This window comes from Chiloscyllium punctatum, chromosome 17, assembly GCF_047496795.1.
Source record: "Chiloscyllium punctatum isolate Juve2018m chromosome 17, sChiPun1.3, whole genome shotgun sequence".
Lineage (NCBI taxonomy): Eukaryota > Metazoa > Chordata > Chondrichthyes > Orectolobiformes > Hemiscylliidae > Chiloscyllium > Chiloscyllium punctatum.
The window spans coordinates 68135313-68145971 of NC_092755.1; positions in this window are offsets into that span (position 1 = coordinate 68135313).

Genomic DNA, 10659 nt, shown 5'->3' on the forward strand with positions numbered 1-10659 from the left:
CCCAACATCATCCCCCACTCCCCTCAACATCATCCCCCACTCCCCAACACCATCCCCCCACTCCCCTCAACATCATCCCCCACTCCCCTCAACATCATCCCCCAACTCCCCAACATCATCCCCCACTCCCCTCAACATCATCCCCCACTCTTCTCAACATCACCCCCCACTCCCCAACACCACTCCCCAACACCATCCCCCCACTCCCCAACACTATCCCGCCACTCCCCTCACCAACATCATCCCCCACTCTTCTCAACATCACCCCCACTCCCCAACACCACTCCCCAACACCATCCCCCCACTCCCCAACACCATCCCCCCCCACTCCCCAACACCATCCCCCCCACTCCCCAACATCATCCCCTCACTCCCCTACACCATCCACCCCACTCCCCAACACCATTCCCCCACTCCCCAACACCATCCACCCCACTCCCCAACACCATTCCCCCACTCCCCAACACCATTCCCCCACTCCCCAACACCATTCCCCCACTCCCCAACATCATTCCCCACTCCGCAACAGCATCACCTCACTCCCCAACACCATCACCCCACTTCCCAACATCATCCCCCACTCCCCCAACATCATCCCCCCACTCCCCTCAAAATCATCCCCCACTCCCCTCAACATCATCCCCCACTCTCCCAACATCATCCCTCCATCCCCAACATCATCCCCCCCCCCCCCACCAGCATCATCCTCCCACTCCCCAACATCATCCCCCACTTCCCGACATCATCGATCCACTCCCCAACACCATCCCCCATTCCCCAACACCATCCCCCCCACTCCCCTAAACACCATCCCCCCACTCCCCCCACTCCCCTAAACACCATCCCCCCCACCTCCCCCCACTCCACAACACCGTCCCCCCACTTCCTCCAACATCATCCCTCACTCCCCAACATCATCCCCCCCATTCCACAATACCATCCCCCCAGCCCCACCACCATCACCCCACTCCCCAACACCACCCCCCACTCCCCAACACCATCCCCCCACTCCCCAACATCATCCCCCACTCCCCAACATCATCACCCCACTTCCCAACATCATCACCCCACTCCCCAACATCATCCCCCACTCCCCTCAACATCATCCCCCAACTCCCCAACATCATCCCCCACTCCCCTCAACATCATCCCCCACTCCCCAACACCATCCCCCACTCCCCTCAACATCACCCCCCACTCCCCAACACCATCCCCCCACTCCCCAACACCATCCCCCCCCACTCCCCAACACCATCCCCCCCACTCCCCAACATCATCCCCTCACTCCCCTACACCATCCACCCCACTCCCCAACACCATTCCCCCACTCCCCAACACCATTCCCCCACTCCCCAACACCATTCCCCCACTCCCCAACACCATCCCCCATTCCCCAACACCATCCCCCCACTCCCCTAAACACCATCCCCCCACTCCCCTAAACACCATCCCCCCACTCCCCTAAACACCATCCCCCCCACCTCCCCCCACTCCACAACACCGTCCCCCCACTTCCCCCAACATCATCCCTCACTCCCCAACATCATCCCCCCCATTCCACAATACCATCCCCCCAGCCCCACCACCATCACCCCACTCCCCAACACCACCCCCCCACTCCCCAACACCATCCCCCCACTCCCCAACATCATCCCCCACTCCCCAACATCATCACCCCACTTCCCAACATCATCACCCCACTCCCCAACATCATCCCCCACTCCCCAACATCATCACCCCACTCCCCAACATCATCCCCCACTCCCCTCAACATCATCCCCCACTCTTCTCAACATCACCCCCCCACTCCCCAACACCATCTCCCCACTCCCCAACACTATCCCGCCACTCCCCTCACCAACATCATCCCCCACTCTTCTCAACATCACCCCCCACTCTCCAACACCACTCCCCAACACCATCCCCCCACTCCCCAACACCATCCCCCCCCACTCCCCAACACCATCCCCCCCACTCCCCAACATCATCCCCTCACTCCCCTACACCATCCACCCCACTCCCCAACACCATCCCCCCACTCCCCAACACCATTCCCCCACTCCCCAAAATCATTCCCCACTCCGCAACAGCATCACCCCACTCCCCAACACCATCCCCCCACTCCCCAACACCATTCCCCCACTCCCCAACACCATTCCCCCACTCCCCAACATCATTCCCCACTCCGCAACAGCATCACCCCACTCCCCAACACCATCACCCCAATTCCCAACATCATCCCATCACTCCCCCAACATCATCCCCCCACTCCCCTCAAAATCATCCCCCACTCCCCTCAACATCATCCCCCACTCTCCCAACATCATCCCTCCATCCCCAACATCATCCCCCACCCCAGCATCATCCTCCCACTCCCCAACACTATCCCGCCACTCCCCTCACCAACATCATCCCCCACTCTTCTCAACATCACCCCCCACTCCCCAACACCATCCCCCCACTCCCCAACACCATCCCGCCCCACTCCCCAACACCATCCCCCCCACTCCCCAACATCATCCCCTCACTCCCCTACACCATCCACCCCACTCCCCAACACCATTCCCCCACTCCCCAACACCATTCCCCCACTCCCCAACATCATTCCCCACTCCGCAACAGCATCACCCCACTCCCCAACACCACCCCCCCACTCCCCAACACCATCCCCCCCACTCCCCAACATCATCCCCCACTCCCCAACATCATCCCCCACTTCCCGACATCATCCATCCACTCCCCAACACCATCCCCCATTCCCCAACACCATCCCCCCACTCCCCCCACTCCCCTAAACACCATCCCCCCTCCCCCCAACACCATCCCCCCACTCCACAACACCGTCCCCCCCACTTCCCCCAACATCATCCCTCACTCCCCAACATCATCCCCCCATTCCACAACACCATCCCCCCAGCCCCACCACCATCACCCCACTCCCCAACACCACCCCCCACTCCCCAACACCATCCCCCCCACTCCCCAACACCATTCCCCCACTCCCCAACATCATCACCCCATTCCCCAACATCATCCCCCATTCCCCAACACCATCCCCCCACTCCCCAACACCATCCCCAACACCATCTCCTACTCCCCTCAACATCTTCCTCCCCAATCCCCACCATCATCCCCCCTCCACAACACCAACCCCCTCCACAACACCATCCACTTCGCCTAACCCCCAACATCCCCCTCCACTTCCCCTAACCCCCCAACATCCCCCTCCACTTCCCCTAACCCCCCAACATCCTCCCCCACTTCCCCAAACCCCCAACGTACTCCTCCACTTCCCCTAATCCATAACATCCCCCTTCACTTCCCGTATCCCCCAAAATCCCTCTCCACTTCCCCTATCCCTCAACATTCCTCTTCATTTACCCAAACCACTCAACATCCCCCTCAACTTCCCCTACCCCACAACGTCCTCCTCCACCTCCCCTGCCCCCAACATCCCCCTCCACGTCCCCTGCCCCCAACATCCCTCTCCACTTCCCATACACCCCAACATCCCTCTACACTTTCCCTACCCCCAACATCCCCCTCCACTTCCCCTATCTTCACAACGTCCTCCACCACTTCCGCTAACGCCCAACATCCCCTCCACTTCCCCTAACCCACCAACTTCCCTCTGCTTTGCCCCTACCCCCAACATCTCCCTCCACTTCCCCTACCCCCCAACATCGCCTCCACTTCCCCTACTCCCCAACATCGCCCTCCCCTTCCCCTACCCCCCAACTTCTTCCTCCACTTCCCCTACCCCAACATCCCCCTCCCCTTCCACTACCCCTCAACATCATCCTCCACTTCCCTTACCCCTAACATCCGCCTCCACTTCCCAGACCCCCTAATGTCCTCCTCCACTTCCCCTAACGCCCAACATCCCCCTCCATTTCCCTACCCCTCAACATCTCCCTCCACTTCCCCTACCCCCCAACATCCCCCTCCACTTCCCCTAACCTCCAACATCCCCCTCCACTGACCCTATCCCCCAACATCCTCGTCCACTTCCCCTAACCCCGCAACGTCCCCCTCACGGCAGGGTCAGTCTGGGGTCTGGGGCCAGGGGTCACCTTCGGGGTCACCTTCAGGGTCAGATTCCCCCATCACACCCGTGGCCAATTTCTGGAGCGCCCCGCTCCCCACTCCCCTCAACACCATCCCCCCACTCCACTCAACACCATCCCCCAACATCCTCGTCCACTTCCCCTAACCCCGCAACGTCCCCCTCCACTTACCCAACCCCCAACATCCCCCTCCAATTCCCCTAGACCCCAACATCCCCCTCCACTTCCCCTAAACCCCATCAACACCCTACCCCCAACATCCTCTTTGCCTACCCCCCCCAACATCCCCTCCACTTCCCCTACCCCCCAACTTCCTCCTCCGCTTCCCCTAAACCCGAACCATTCCCTCTACTTCCCCTACTCCCAACATCCTCCTCCCCTACTCCCAACATCCTCCTCCACTTCCCCTATCCCTCAATATCCCCCTCCACTTCCCATACCCACCAACATCCCGTCCAATTCCCCTAACCCCCAACATGCCCCTCCACTTCCCCTATTCGCCAACATTCCCCTCCACTTCCCCTACCCCCAACATCCTCCTCCATTTCCCCTACCGCCAACATCTCCCTCCATTTCCCCTACCCCCCAACACCCCCCTCCACTTCCCCTACCCCCAACACTTCCCCTAATGCCCAACATCCCCCTCCACTTCCCCTACCCCCCAACATCCCCTCCACTTCCCCTATCTTCACAACGTCCTCCACCACTTCCCCTAATGCCCAACATCCCTTCCACTTTCTCCAAACCACAACAACACCCTCCTCTTCCCCTAACCCCCCAACATCCCCCTCCATTGCCCCTAACCCCCAACATCCCCCTCCACTTCTCCTAACCCCCAACGTCCCCCTCATGTCCCCGAACACCCAACATCCCCCTCCAGTTCTCCCAACATCCTCCCCCACTTCCCCAACATACTCCTCCACTTCCCCAAATCCATAACATCCCCCTCCACTTCCCATACCCCCCAACGTCCTCCTCCACTTCCCCTACCCCCAACATCCCCCTGCACTTACCCTACCCCCAACCTCCCCCTCCACTTCCCCAAAACCCCAACCACCACCTCTACTTCCCCTAACCCCAACATCCTCCTCCACTTCCCCTACCCCCCAACATCCCCTCCACTTCCCCTACTCCCCAACATCCCCTCCACTTCCCCTACTCCCCAACATCCCCCCCACTTCCCCTAACCCCCAACATCCCCTCCACTTCCCTGACCCCCCAACATCCCCCTCCCCTTCCCCTACCCCCCAACACCCAACATCCTCCTCCACTTCCCCTAACTCCCAACATCCCCATGCACTTCCCCTACCCGCCAACATCCCCCTCCACTTCCCCTAACCCCCAACATCCCCCTCCACTTCCCCTAACCCCCAACATCCCCCTCCACTTCCCCTACCCCCAATACCCTCCTCCACTTCCCCTAGCCCCCAACACCCCCCCTCCACTTCCCCTACCCCCCAACATCCCCTTCACTTCCCCAACTTCAACATCCCCTCCACTCCCCTACCCCCCAACATCCCCCTCCCCCCAACATCCCCCTCCATTGCCCCTAACCCCCAACATTGCCCTCCACTTCCCCTACCCCACAACATCCCCCTCCACTTCCTCGAACCCCAACATCCCCCTCACGTCCCCAAACCCCCAACATCCCCTCCAGTTCCCCTAACCCCGTCAACATCCTCCCCCACTTCCCCAAACCCCCAACGTAGTCCTCCATTTCCCCTGATCCACAACATCCCCCTCCACTTCCGTAACCACCCAAATCCCCCTCCACTTCCCCTACCCCCCAACTTCCTCCTCCACTTCCTCTACCCCCAACATCCCCCTCCACTTCCTCTAACCCCCGCAACATCCATCTCCACTTCCCAAACCCAACATCCCCATCCACTTCCCCTAACCCCAACTTCCTCCTCCACTTCCCCTACCCCCCAACATCCCTCTTCACTTCCCATTCCCCCAACATCCCTCTCCACTTCCCCTACCCCCAACATCCCCCTCCACTTCCCCTACCCCCCAATGTCCCCCTCCACTTCCCCTATTCCTAACGTTCTGCTCCACCTCCATACCCCCTAACATCCCCTCCACTTCCCTTCCCCCAACATCCCCCTCCACTTCCCCGAACACCCAACATCTCCCTCCACTTCCCCTAACCCCCAACTTCCTCCTCAACTTCCTCTACCCCCAACATCCCCCTCCACTTCCCCTACCCCCCAACATCCCTCTCCACTTCACCTACCCCCAACATCCCCCTGCACTTACCCTACCCCCAACCTCCCCCTCCACTTCCCCAAAACCCCAACCACCACCTCTACTTCCCCTAACCCCAACATCCTCCTCCACTTCCCCTACTCCCCAACATCCCCTCCACTTCCCCTACTCCCCAACATCCCCCCCACTTCCCCTAACCCCCAACATCCCCTCCACTTCCCTGACCCCCCCAACATCCCCCTCACCCTTCCCCTACCCACCAACACCCAACATCCTCCTCCACTTCCCCTAACCCCCAACATCCCCATGCACTTCCCCTACCTGCCAACATCCCCCTCCACTTCCCTTAACCCCCAACATCCCCCTCCACTTCCCCTACCCCCAACACCCTCCTCCACTTCCCCTAGCCCCAACACCCCCCTCCACTTCCCCCTACCCCCCCAACATCCCCCTCCCCCCCAACATCCCCCTCCACTTCCCCTACCCCCCAACATTGCCCTCCACTTCCCCTATCTTCACAACATCCTCCACCACTTCCCCTAATCCCCCAACATCCCCCTCCATTGCCCCTAACCCCCAACATTTCCCTCCACTTCCCCTACCCCACAACATCCCCCTCCACTTTCCCGAACCCCCAACATCCCCCTCACGTCCCCTAACCCCCAACATCCCCCTCCAGTTCCCCTAACCCCTCAACATCCTCCCCCACTTCCCCAAACCCCCAACGTACTCCTCCACTTCCCCTACCCCCAACATCCCTCTCCACTTCCCCTACCCCCCAACATCCCTCTCCACTTCCCCATAACCCCCAACATCCCTCTCCACTTCCCATACCCCCCAACATCCCTCTCCACTTCCCCTACCCCCAACATCCCCCTCCACTTCCCCTACCCCCCAAATGTCGCCCTCCACTTCCCCTATTCCTAACGTTCTGCTCCACCTCCATACCCCCAACATCTCCCTCCACTTCCCCTAGCCCCCAACTTCCTCCTCCACTTCCCCTACCCCCAACATCCCCCTCCACTTCCCCTACCCCCCAACATCCCTCTCCACTTCCCATACCCCCCAACATCCTCTCCACTTCCCTACCCCCAACGTCCCCCTCCACTTCCCCTACCTCCCAATGTCCCCCTCCACTTCCCCTATTCCCTAACGTTCTGCTCCACCTCCATACCCCCTAACATCCCCCTCCACTTCCCCTTCCCCCAAAATCCCCCTCCACTTCCCCTACCTCCCAACATCCCCCTCCACCTCCCATACACCCCCCCAACATCCCCCTCCATTTCCCCTACCCACCAACATCCTCCTCCACTTCCCCTAATGCCCAACTACCCCTCCACTTCCCCTAATCCCCAATATCCCCCTCCACTTCCCCTAACCCCCCAACATCCCACTCAACTTCCCCTAACACCCAACATCCCCATCCACTTCCCCGAACCCCCAACATCCCCCTCCACTTGCCCTAACCCCAATATCCCCTCCACTTCCCCTACCTCCCGACATGCCCCTCCACTTCCCCCAACCCCCAACATCCCTGTCCACTTCCCCTAAACCCCAACATCTCCCTCCACTTCCCCTACCCACAATGTCCTCCTCCACTTTCCCTAACCCCCAATGTACTCCTCCACTTCCCCTAACCCCCAACATCCCCTTCCACTTCCCAAACCCCCCAGCATCCCCCTCCACTGCCCCTCACCCCCAACATCTACCTCCACTTCCCAGACCCCCCAACATCCCCCTCCAATTTCCCTAACCCCCAACTACCTCCTCCACTTCCCCTACCCCCCCAACATGCTCCTTCCCCTAACCCCCAATATCCTCCTTCACTTCCCCTCCCATCCAACATCCCCCTCCACTTCCCTTAACCCCCAACATCTCCCTCCACTTCCCCTACCCCCCAAAATACTCCTCCATTTCCCCTACCCCCCAAAATACTCCTCCATTTCCCAAACCTCCCAACATCTGCCTCCACCACCCCCAAAATACCACTCAACTTCCCCTACCCCCCAACATCCCCCTCCACTTCCCCTACCCCCCAACATTCCCCTCCACCTCCCCAACCCCCAACATCCCCCTCCACTTCCCCAAACCCCAACATCCCTCTCCACTTCCCATACCTCCCAACGTCCTCCACCACTTCCCCTACCCCCCCAATATCCCCTCCACTTCCCCTACCCCCCAACATTCCCCTCCACCTCCCCAACCCCCAACATCCCCCTCCACTTCCCCAAACCCCAACATCCCTCTCCACTTCCCATACCTCCCAACATCCCCCTCCACTTCCCCTACCCCGCAATGCCCTCCTCCACTTCCTGTAACCCCCCAACAACCCCCTCCACTTCCCCTACCCCCAATGCCCTCCTCCACTTCCCGTAACCCCCCAACATCCCCCTCCACTTCCTCAACGCCCCAACATTCCCCTCCACTTCCCGTACCCCCCAACATCCCCTCCCCCTAACCTGCAACATCCTCCTTCACTTCCCGTACCCCCCAACATCCCCCTCCCCTTCCCTACCGCCCAACTTCCCCTTCCACTTCTCGTACCCCCCAAAATCCCCCTCCACTTCCCCAGTGCCCCAACATCCCCCTCCACTTCCCCTAACCCACATCGTCCCTCCCCACTTCCCCTAACCCCCTAACATCCCCCTCCACTTCCCCTAACCCACATCATCCCTCCCCACTTCCGCTAACCCCCCAACATCCCCCTCCACTTCCCCAATGCCCAAACCTCCCAACATTCTCCTAACCCCCAACATCCCCCTCCACTTCCCCTAACCCCCAACATCGCCCTCCACTTACCCTACCCCACAACATCCTCCTCCACTTCCCCTCAATCCCAACATCCCTCTCCACTCCCCTAATCCCCACCATCCATCTCCAGATCCCCTAGCCCCCACAACATCCTCCCTCACTTCCCCTAACCCCCCAACATCACCCTCCACTTCCTCTACCCCCCAAAGACCTGCTCCACTTTCCCTACCCCCAACATCCCCCACCTCTTCCACGAACATCCCAACATCCCCCTCCACTTTTCCTACCCCCAACATCCCCCTCCACTTGCCCTAACCCCCAACATACCCTCCACATCCCATACCCCCCAACATCCCCCTCCACTTCCCCAACCCAACATCCTCCTCCACTTCCCCTAACATCCAACTTCCCCTCCACTTCCCCTAACCCCAACATCCCCCTACACTTCCCCTAACCCCCAACATCACCCTCCACTTCCCCTCAACCCCAACATCCCCCCCACATTCCCTACCCCCCAACGTCACCCTCCACTTGCCCTATCCCCCAACGTTCTGCTCCACTTCCCTACCCCCTAACATCCCCCTCCACTTGCTCTACCCCCAACATATGCTCCACTTCCCTTACCACCCCAACATCCCCCTGCACCTCCCCTAACCCCCCAACATCACCCTCCACTTCCCCTAACCCCCAACATCCTCCTCCACTTCCCCAAACCCCCAAAATCCCTCTCCACTTCCCCTAACCCCCCAACATCCCCCTCCACTTCCCCAATGCCCCAACATTCTCCCTCACTTCCCCTATCCCCAACAACACCCTCCACTTCCCATAACCCCCAAAATCCCTCTCCACTTCCACTACCACCCAACATCCCCATCCACTTCCCGTACCCCTCAACGTCCCTCTCCACTTCCCCTTCCTCCCAACATCCCCCTCCACTTCCCCTAGCCCCAATGTCCTCCTCCATGTCCCCTACTCCCAACATCCCCTACCCCCAACGTCCCCCTCCGCTCCCCTAATTCCCAACATCCCCCTCCAATTCCCCTAACCCCCCCAACATCCTCTCCCACTTCCCCATACCCCCCAACATCCTCCTCCACTTCCCCTACCCCACGACATCCCTCCCCACTTCCCCAACGCCCCAACACCCCCCCACTTCCCCTACCGCCCAACATTCTCCTAACACCCCAACATCCTCCTCCACTTCCCCTACCCCCAACATCCCCCTCCACTTCCCCTATCTTCACAACGTCCTCCACCACTTCCCCTAACGCCCAACATCCCCTCCACTTCCCCTAAACCCCAACATCGCATTCCACCTCCCCTAACCCCCCAACATTCCCCTCCATTGTGCCTAAACCCCAACATCTCCCTCCACTTCCCCTACCCGACATCATCCCACTCCATATCCCCGAACCCCCAACATCCCCCTCCAGTTCCCCTAACCCCTCAAAATCCTCCCCCACTTCCCCAAACCCCCAACATACTCCTCCATTTCCCCTAATCCACAACATCCCCCTCCACTTCCCCTACCCACCAACATCCTCCTCCACTTCCCCTAACGCCCAACTACCCCCTCCACTTTCCCTAAATGCCAACATCCCCCTCACTTCCCCTACCCCTGAAAATCCTACCC